This window comes from Papio anubis, chromosome 6 (genome assembly GCF_008728515.1).
Source record: "Papio anubis isolate 15944 chromosome 6, Panubis1.0, whole genome shotgun sequence".
NCBI lineage: Eukaryota > Metazoa > Chordata > Mammalia > Primates > Cercopithecidae > Papio > Papio anubis.
The window spans coordinates 21,463,184-21,474,393 of NC_044981.1; positions in this window are offsets into that span (position 1 = coordinate 21,463,184).

Below are 11,210 nucleotides of genomic sequence, written 5' to 3' on the forward strand. Positions count from 1 at the left end.
GGCCTCAAGGTGCAGTAAAAAGAGCATGGTCTTTGAGGCCAGGGCAACTGGGTTTGCATTCCCATATTAGCTGTGAGACTTTGGTTAGGTTACTTGATTTTGGGACATCTCAGTGTTCTATTATGTCAGCCTCACTCATAGACTCATTATGTATTGAACGAGCAAAAATAAATAAAGGACCCCAGGACAGTTCTTGATGGGACATAGGTGCAAAATAAACAGTAGATAATTATTTTTTCTTCCTTCAATGGCCAGACCTTGAACCTCTCAAGTGCAGAGACCACACGCTATTTTTCTGTGCAACCCCACCCTTAGTGCAATGTTGGGTATAAAGTTGGCACTTCATGCATATTTATTGAATGAATGAATGAATAAAGGAATGTTTGAATTCTAAGGGTTGAGATATTTTCCTGCTATATGAATCATTGTTGGCCACTTTCTTCCTTCAGACTGCACTTCCTTAATTATTTGCTGGTACTAATAAACCACCACTCTTTTCTAAGCTCCTGGATTACTAGTGCTGCAAATAGAGCTAAAAAAACACTAACACTTTATTTAAAACACTCAAATAGCACTTAAGATCCAGCCATGCTTAGGTACACTGTGGTAAGAATATAAAAAAGGTGACTCTGAAGGGAAAGAGGCATTATGTCTAAAGCATCAGGTTGTCGCCATTCTGAGTTTAAAAGCCCATTTGGCAATCACTTCCCTTAGCAGCTCCACAGGCGATAAGAGAGGATTTGGCTGTGAGTTCCTGCAAGGAAAATAAAAAGACCAGAGAAGACAGTGAGTTGAAGAGTTCGTGTGATTTTTCATGTGTTTGTAGCTTCCGCCCACAGAGCTGGAGTGCAGTAATTTCCGGTTGCATCTTCCATTCACTAATACATTTGCGAATGGAGGAGCAATGTTTGTTTAAACTACCTTTCATCGTTATCTGTCTTAAGCAATGATGCTACATCAGTGCTATTTAAAAAAAAAAAAAAAATCCAGCCTCAATGCTGTTCTTACTGCAGCAATCTGAACCGTATCTGCCTCTGCACCCTGTGGGGTCAAAGTCACGTTGGTAGCCAGCACCGCTGACCATCAGAGAATGCCCCAGCCAGCATCATTGGCATCACACAATTTAGAATTTAACACTACATTTTAATACCGTTCTTTCGATCAGGTTTGTCCTCCCAACTATGTTGGAAGTCCTTCGTGTGCTGAGGCCATGCCTCCCTCTTCCCTTGTTTACTCCTGACTGTACTTGGCACAGACCTTGCTCCAAAGGAACCCACAACCAATGACCTCTTCTCTGTTGGTGTTTCCTGAGCTCTCTGCAATACACCTTTTAAATACCTTTTTTTCATTAAACTCTTTTACGAGGACTTCTTTGAGTTTACGTTTTTACGATTCTCCTCTACCTTCAATATTGCTGCTAATCATGTCTTTCTGTTCTTTTTTCCCCCTTAGGGTATCTCATCTACTCTGAGGGCTCCAGTTACTGCTTCTATGCTAATGATGACTAATCTGCACACTCATTTCTGTCTCTTAGGAAATTCAAAATTGATATACCTAAAACGCAAACTTACCTTTTTCACATAAATCATTGTTACTCTCTTTTGGAATTGATCTTATTCTACCTTGCATTTACTTAGTTATTTTAGCATGTTTCTCTTTATTTTAACTCTAAACTGATCTCTCTCTTTAATAATATATAGCTAATTAAACTTATATATGTTAAAAGTTATATATGTATATATATAAAATATATGTATATATTATATATTTTATATAATATAATTTTATATTATATATTTTTATATAATATATCAATATTATATAAATAAAATTATATAATATATAATATATTTTATTATATTACATAATTATATTATATATTTTATATATTATATTAATGATTATAATATATATTATAAAAATATATATTTTATATATAATATATAATATGTAATTTGTATATATTATATATTTTACAATGTATATAAATATAATATTATATATAAAATATATAATATATTATCTTATATATAACATATATCTTATATGTCATGTATAATATATTACCTTTACATATTAACTTTTATAATATATAGTTTAATATATAAACATATATGTTTAACTTACGTTTAATATAGATTAACATATATGTTCAACTTATATATGTTTACATATAATATATTACCTTTATATATAAACTTTTATAGTATATACATTTAATATGTATTAACATATATGTTTATATAATATATATTTATATATGTTTATATATTATATTTATATATTTATATATGTTTATATAATATATATTTATATATGTTTATATAATATATTAAATAACATATATAAGTTAAATATATATGTTTATATATTAAATGTGTATATATAAACTTATATATATATGTTTAATTATCCCTGTAACCCTTTTACCACTTGGCCCATGTAGATGCCTAATGAATGTTTGATGATTTCTGTTGATTCACTGTTACTGACTTTAAATAAGGTCAGCTCTGAAGCAGTGCTTTGAGATGAAGATCCTTCCAATCCCATAGGAAAAATAAAAGAGGTGCAGTGTGTGTTTTCCAAAGAAGATTACAAGGCTTCAGACAAAAGAGATTTAAAATAAAAATTTTAAGTACATAAACACGCAGCATTTTGAAGTTGTTTTTATAAGGGAAGTCATCACACCATTATAATAGCACATAAGCTTACTTGGGGCATCTAAATTAGCTTAAGGTTGGATTCTTAGGCATCTAGTGCTGAAATTAGAAAAATATTCGAGAATACAAATCCCTGTTATTTCCAAGAGATTCAGATGGTGATTGGTAAAACACAAGGATAGGAAAAGAGGCTGTTGGCCGGGCACAGTGGCTCACGCCTGTAATTCTAGCACTTTGAGAGGCCGAGGTGGGCAGAGGCGGGTGGATCACCTGAGGTCGGGAGTTCGAGAGGAGACTGACCAACATGGAGAAGCCGTCTCTACTAAAAATACACAATTAGCCGGGCATGGGGGCACATGGCTATAATCCCAGCTACTCGAAAGGCTAAGGCAGGAGAATCACTTGAACCCGGGAGGCAGAAGTTGCGGTGAGCTGAGATCAAGCCATTGCACTCCAGCCTGGTCAACAAGAGCCAAGAGCCAAACTCTGTCTCCAAAAAAAAAGAAAGAAAGAAAGAAAGAAAAGAAAGGAAAAGAAAAGAAAAAGAGGTTGTCCTCTAAACCAAGAGTTTTAAGCACATGGTGGACAAGATGCTGGAACAAGTCACTGTTGCAGGACTTTTCCTTAGTTCAGCTAAAGATGGGGTTCTCTGTCCCATGGCCACAAAAATTCAGGCTCCCAGACAATGTGAATGGTGAATAAGATGGTTTTATTGGGTGAAACAGTAAGAAAAGGGGAAAACAGGGACTCTCCCTAGACCAGAATCACCGCTAGAGCGCTTTGCATCCAGCTGTTGGAATCCCAGTTTCCACACAGGAAGAGGAGGGGCCAGGCTCCTCCCTGGTGCAAAGGGCACGAATTTCCTGAGGCTCCACCCTAGTGGGCAGATCAGCTAGAGTTTCTCCAGGGATCACCTCCCACCTGGCTGTCTCATCACCTCCACTAGGTGCGGGTAGTGCCCAGCCTACATTAGACCGAGGAAACCCACTGAGTTTGCCAGGCCGAAGGCAGGGTTGACTTCTGACGTCATTTACTATTGCACCTGCCCAGGAAATCTCTCGTCTTGCCTGCAGTCATTTACTGTGGTGCTTCAGATTCACCCGTGTTTTGTATGCCCATGCATGCCACCCATGCAAAGACTTGCAAGTGAGGGAAACAGAATCCACCACTTCAACTCAAAGGAGTCTCTCTGGAGCCTTGGCTCTGGTCTCTGTTTACACTGAACCTTAAAATGCTAAATGTGGTGCCTTTGCTCCACTAGACACTTGGGAAGGGGGCTGTGACATTTGCAGTGCAATTCATGTCATGGCAAGAATATTTTAAAACAGTGGTTTACAGTGTTTAAGAAAGCCAGTTAGTCAGCTGGGACTCTGCTGAAGGTCCTCAGGGAGTAGAGTTAAGAAGAGCTGGCTGCATGTCTGCGTTTTGGGTTTTGAAATACTTTGGTTTCTTGAGCCACACTATCACAGAATTCACTGCATTTTCAAACAACACAGGTAATAAATGACTTCTCCAAGAGTCACTGAAAAGCTTACCTGGATCTCCCTCTCCCTGTTTTGCACGTGGTAATCTGTTGCTTACATTTGAAAGTCTTCTGGAGACTGTTTTTTCATCTAGCTCACTAGAAAAGAGCAGTTTTTTCATGAGTAATTGGGTTGTTGAAGTGCTTATAACTTTTCTTTCAAAAATCTTGGCACCCGGAGTCAATTTACAAATGTATACATTTGACTAGGTTACCTTAGCTTGCACTGTTTATGATGTTGGGCTTTGGTTGAATTCTCAGGCCTATGGCCTGGCGCAGTGGCTCATGCCTGTAGTCCCAGCACTTTGGGAGGCCGAGGTGGACAGATTGCTTGAGGCCAGGTGTTTGAGACCAGCCTGGCCAACATGGTGAAACCCTTTCTCAACTGAAAATATAAAATTTAGCCGGGCATGGTGGCAGGCGCCTGTAATCCCAGCTACTCAGGAGGCTGAGGCAGGAGAATCACTTGAACCCGGGAGGCGGAGATTGCAGTGAGCCAAGATTGCACCACTGCACTCCAACCTGATTGACAGAGTAAGACTCTGGGGAAAAAAAAAAAAAAAGAATTCTCAGGCCTATACACAAATATTTGCGTGCCTCAAGTCTTTTTATTAAACTGGACCTTCATATCTGCAAAATCCCCAGTTAGATCCTATAGTATTTCGTTTTAGTTGGAGAAATTAGAACCAATGAAACTTTACATGCAACCTTGAATAGAAGTATGTTAATGAGAGGATCCGAGTCATCTATTAGGCAGTATTTCTGAAAGCAGTACTCCCTGACAGCAATAATGCCAGATGGCTAAGTAAAAAGGCTGATGGACTTATAGATTTTTTTGAGTTGAGTTAGCACAGGGTGCAGCTCTCTGCTTCTTTGAGACTCACACTGTCTGTAACCAGACATAATTAAAAGATTAAAGAGACATTTAGAAATGTGAAGTTGTTCACTTTTTAATCAGGGAGATTGATTTTCCAATCCCGATGCGAAGGTGGAATTTTAAATAATTTATAGGGTAGAAATCAGTGGCTTGTCACAACTTGGCTAAAAGAATAAAAACTAAGGGAAAAAAAGGAACTTTTTTTAACGTTTATTTTTCTTTTCCCTAAGTGCCTTATAGAAAGAAGCATAAAAAGGAGAGAGCCGTGATTCGGCTGTTATATATGAGATGTTTTCCAGCCTCCGTATCTCTTCTGGAAGAATGAAGATTAGTTCAGTTCCCTCCCATCCTCCTTCCTTTTCTGCCTCTGACTGGAGGTCTGGACATATTCTCTTCACTACTCAGCAACATTTCTCTTTTATCCTACAGATACCAGTCAGGTCCCAATCAGGTTAAAACCAGGGTCTCCGTAACAGGGATCGTGACTACAGCGATGCTTCCATTAGCCAAGAGGGTGCATTCCACAGGCACATGTTATCAGAACCTTCATAATCAGAGTCAGAAATAATATAGGACAGTGAAAGGAGAGTTCTGTGATGCTAGATCAGGGCACTTCTGGTACTAAAAAGACGTCTTCCAATGTTAAAGTAGGGTCCAGTAGATATTTGTGAGAAAATATAAAATATGCATTTTACATGTGTATATGTATGTCTAGGTGTTCTAGTCCTAAGGGGAAGAATTGATGAATGGATAGATCAGTTGACTGATTGACAATCAGAAGCCAGAAGAAAGCCTGCAGGGAGAGGATTGTCAGCTAAGGCTATTTTTTAAGGGTAGTGTGGGTTTGGGTTGAGAAAGGACTGAAAACGTTTCTTCCACTCCCAGCTCAGGTTTCCAGTGATTCAGCCAAGTTGGCGGATTGTCCCTAAGTCAGGGAGTGCCTAGGTAAGGACAGCCAACTATGCGGGGTCCCTTCCGAGCATGCACCTATTATCACACCTCTCTCCTTTTCCAAATGAGTTTTCAAAACTAAAGCAGACTTACCTTCAGACAAAGTAATAGGCTGAGTGACATTTCAGGACATGGTCTACCCTCACCCAGGATCTCTCTGCAGCTTTTTAAGTCTAGAGTGGCTTTGCTCAAGTGAAGGGAGGAATAGAGAAACCCTTTTATTCCACAAGCCCCTTATGCGGTTATTGTTGAGTGTGGAGAGTTGTCATTAAAAGTGCATCAATTAGCCAGCCACGGTGGCTCACGCCTGTAATCCCAGCACTCTGGGAGGGCAAGGTGAGTGGATCACTTAAAGTGAGAAGCTTGACACCAGCTTGGCCAATGTGGTGAAACCCCATCTCTACTAAAAAAATAAAATAAAAATACAAAAGAAATTAGTGTGGTGGTGGGTACCTGTAATCCCAGCTACTTGGGAGGCTAAGGCAGGAGAATCGCTTGAACCCAGGAGGCGGAGGTTGTGGTGAGCCGAGGTTGTGCCACTGTACCCCAGCCTGGGAGACTCCATCTCAAAAGAAAAAAAAATGCATCAGTCAGTCAACTGAAGTAACTGGCAACCGATGGGAGGTCCTTCTTTACCAGCTGTTAGTCACCTGCTCTTGCTCATGGGGAAGGAGGGAGTGTGATGGAGAAGTAAAGGTGAAGGCTCAGGAACCCACACTGTGGTAGAGGTAAGGTCAGAGGGGATTACCACTCAGCAGAGGGAAGAGAAATATGGAAGGTGCCCGGTTAGAAGAAGGCCTCACATGGCATCTGTCTGCTGTTAATTTGGCTGGGATAATGAGAAGCTGGGAACTAAGACATTTTTGCTCCTCATCAAGACCCATCAATTGAACAGTTTATTTACAGGAGATTTTCTCACAAAGAACATACTGATTAGGAGTGTCACTTGAACAGGGGCCCAGAGCCTCTTCCTATGAATTGGCTAAGATTCCTAGCTGCTCCTTCTGGCTACTGAGGTGGTAGTGAATAGATCAAATGGGGGGCCCGGAAACCAACTCTCCAAGTAGCAAACTGTGGGGCTGGACATCGTCATGGATTTCTGAAGACGAATAACAAACAGAGGCTACATTTCATGTTCATGGTTTATATGCGTGCATTTGTGTTCCAGTGCAAAGCATAAGAGGAAATTATTACATCACACTTCTATCATTTTTGCAAGCCTGGCGACTTGCCTATAACCCTAAAGCAGGGTTTCTCAACTGTGGCACAATTGACTTTGGGGATGGACAATTGGGAAGAGGCTGTCCTGAGCATTATGGGATGTTTAGCAGCATCTCTGACTTCTACACATTAGATGCCAGTAGAACTTCTTCCCTACCCCCACACTTGTGACAATCAAAAAATGTCTCCAGATATTGCCAATAACCTCTGGGAGAGTGGGGTGAAATTGCCTACAGTTGAAAATCACTGTCTTAAAGGAACCTATAATTTGTACTGAGTTAGTAGGCTGATTACAAATCAGGTTGAATCTGTACTTATTTATTAAGCTTTCACATAAATAAATAATAAGACCACATTAGGCATGTGTGTGTGGGTTTAAGCCACGCTGGAATCATTCTCTCATAATTGTTACCCACTCTGGTTGCACCAGTGTTGCAATACAGCCTTTAATAGGACTGTCAGCACACAAAGTCTTGTGTTACCACCTTTATTTCAACTCTCTTCCTCTTTTTCTCTTTCTATAGTGCCCCCTTCCCACCCTCTTGGCCACCAAACTGACTTAAATATGGTGCCCCTTTGAAGACTGTTTTCCAGGAGATAATCCTTAATGTAAAGAAATGATTTAATAATGGTAGAGTTTCAGGCAACAGGGCTCTGGCAGTCTGGGAGATATTTCTGCATAGAGACATCTCCACTGTCCTTAAATCATACCAGGGAGAGGCCACCAAATCTTTCTACCTGTGTGGTTGGCTCTGTCAGAGTAGATCCTGTTGTTCATGCCCATTAACAACTGGGAATAACAGTCAGAGTTTTTGTTGGTTTTGCTGGGAAACAGGTCTGGCTCTGAAGAGAAGGATCTTGTCTTATAGGAAGTGGAAGCATTTTGCCTCAGGAAAGGAATAAAAGCAATCAATGCTTCTTACAGAGCTTTCTGCTCAAGTAATTTTGGTCAGGTTAAGTGTGTCAGTAAATTGAACAAAATGTTACCATCACAGATTATGAAATGCAGAGTCTAATTTTAATAAGGTTACCAGTAAATGTAGGAGTTCTCGGTCAACAATGAGGAGTCTGGGTGAGTGAGAGCCAAGGAAAAATTAGTAAGACAAACAAACCATAACCTGTAGGGCAACCATAAAGAACTATTTATTTGAAAAATTTATGAGAACAGGCAGCAAAATTTCTCATCTGCATTAGCATAGTGTTGCAAATGTATGTTTGATAGTTAACTACATGTTAAAGCAGACCCATGTCCTAAGGAGCTACTAGTACTTCCACCAGCTAGAGGAGGAAATGGAAATTTAGGGCCACTGGTCCCTAGTTTTATCCCAACGTCGAGTTCTATAAAACAATCAGTCCTTTGGGAGGCCGAGGCGCGTGGGTCACAAGGTCAGCAGATGGAGACCATCCCGGCTAACACGGTGAAACCCCGTCTCTACTAAAAATACAAAAAATTAGCCGTGCGTGGTGGCAGGCACCTGTAATCCTAGCTACTCGGGAGGCTGAGGCAGGAGAATTGCTTGAACCCAGGAGGCAGAGGATGCAGTGAGCCAAGATCACTCCACTGCACTCCTGCCCTGGGGGACCAGAGTGAAACCCGATTAAAAAAAAAAAAAAAAATCAGTCCTTTCAGTAGCAAAAGTTGCTCTATCCCTTACTATTCTGCTGATTGAAAAGAGTGAGAAAGAAACCATCTTGTTGGTTAAAAATTCTTATGCTGTTGATGCTGAAAAGATTCTTCAGTTGTCTTACTAAAAATTACAAGTGCCCATTGAAAATAATAAAACAAAAGGAAACAGGGTGGGATAAATTCATAGGCACTCTCTTCTGTGCTTCTAGCTTTCTTGAGCTAGAATATTGTTATTAAGTCCCCAGTTTCCCTGGAATCTACAAGGCAGATGAGGCCATGTAACAAGCAAGCTGTGATCAATAACTGTTCCCCTCTCCCTTCTAAATCAGCTCCTATCTATCTTTGGAGGCTCGCTGTCTTTCCTGTCTGTACATATGCGTTGACTTTCTTGAACCATTTTGAGATGTCTGGTAAAAATTGGATCTGGCATATAAATGTGTGCTGAGCTTCCAAGCTCTGTTATGACTTCTTCCCTCCCCACAAAAATGATCTGCTTAGCCTAAGACTTGGGGCTGGCTGTCTGGTTTTTAGTTGACTTTCAAACATGGGGTAACTCACACCTAGGTGATCTCATTCTGTTTTATGGCTTAAATACCATCTGTTTCTGATGCCTCCCAAATTTAGTTCTCCAGTCCAGACTTCTACCTGAACTCCGCCTTCTCACCACTGGAATGTCTCCTAGGCATCTCAAACCTAACAGGTTCCAAACCTGAATTTCTGAATCCCAACCAGCAAACCTGTTTTTCCTGCAGTATTCCTCATCTTAGCAAATGACAACTCCAAAACCCTTGGTATCATCATCCCATCTCTCATTACCCACATCCAATCCATCAGCAAAGCTGTTGGTTCCACTTTCAAAGATCATCTCTCCAGAATCTAGCCATCTCTTACTGTTTCCATGTCTATACTGGCCGAAAGCACTCTTGTCTCTGAAATGCAACAGCATCTTAACTCACTTTCCTGCCTCCTTATCCATGCCCCTACAGTCAGTTTTCTCAGCACAGAGGCTAGAGGGGTCCCTTTAAAATCACCGCCCTGGGCCAGGCGCGGTGGCTCATGCCTGTAATCCCAGCACTTCGGGAGGCCAAGGAGGTCAGGAATTTGAGACCAGCCTGACCAACATGGTGAAACCCCGTTTCTACTAAAAATACAAAAATTAGTTGGGCCTGGTGGTGCATGCCTGTAGACCCAGCTACTCGGGAGGCTGAGGCAGGAGAATCGCTTGAACCCAGGAGGCAGAGGTTGCAGTGAGCCAAGATCACACCACTGCACTTCAGCCTGGGTGACAAAGCAAGACTCCGTCACAAAAATAAATAAATAAATAAAATCACTGCTCTGCACAAAACGTCTAGTCTTCACACCTCAGTCAGGTGACAAGTCCACATGCAGTCCCCGCAGTTGCATTTCCTTCCTTTCTCTCTCTTTCTCTTTCTCTCTTTCTTTTACTCTCCCTCTCTCTTTCTCCCTCATGGTATTCCAGGTACACCATTCTCCCTGTTATTCCTTGAGCCCACCAAGAATGTTTCTGTGTCTGGGTCTTTGCAGCTACTATCTTTTCCTGGACTGCTGTTTCTCCAGGCAGCAACTTGGCTGCCTTCCCCACTAACTTTGAGTTTTGGCTCAAATATCAGTTTATTGGTGAGGGAATCCTTGACCCAACTGTATGAGGCTGCACTTGCACCCTTCCTTCCTCACCACAACTCTCTACCCTCCCTCCACAACTCTCTACTGGCCATCCCTATATTATTTTTCTCCATGGCATTTATCAGTTGTACACCTTTTTTTTTCTTTTTTTTTTTTTTTTGAGAGAGTCTTGCTCTGTTGCCCAGGCTGGAGTGCAGTGGCGCGATCTCCGCTGCAACCTCTGCCTCCTAGGTACAAGCGATTTTCATGTCTCAGCCTCCCGAGTAGCTGGGATTACAGGCGCCCACCACCATGCCTAATTTTTGTATTTTTAGTAGAGACAGGGTTTCACCACGTTGGCCAGGCTGGTCTCAAACTTCTGATCTCAAGTGATCCGCCCACCTCAGCCTCCCAAAGTGCTGGGATTACAAGTGTGAGTCACCACGCTGGGCCATGTATACTCTTTTTTTCTTTTTTTTTTTTTTTGGAGACTGAGTCTCACTCTGTCACCAAGGCTGGAGTGCAGTGGCACCATCTCAGCTCACTGCAACCTCCGCCTCTCAGGTTCAAGCAATTCTCCTGTCTCAGTCTCGCGAGTAGCTGGGACTACAGGCACCTGACACCACACCCGGTTAATTTTTTGTACTTTTAGTAGAGACAGGGTTTCACCTTGTTGGTCAGGCTGGTCTGGAACTCCTGACCTCAGGTGATCCACCTGCCTCGGCTTCC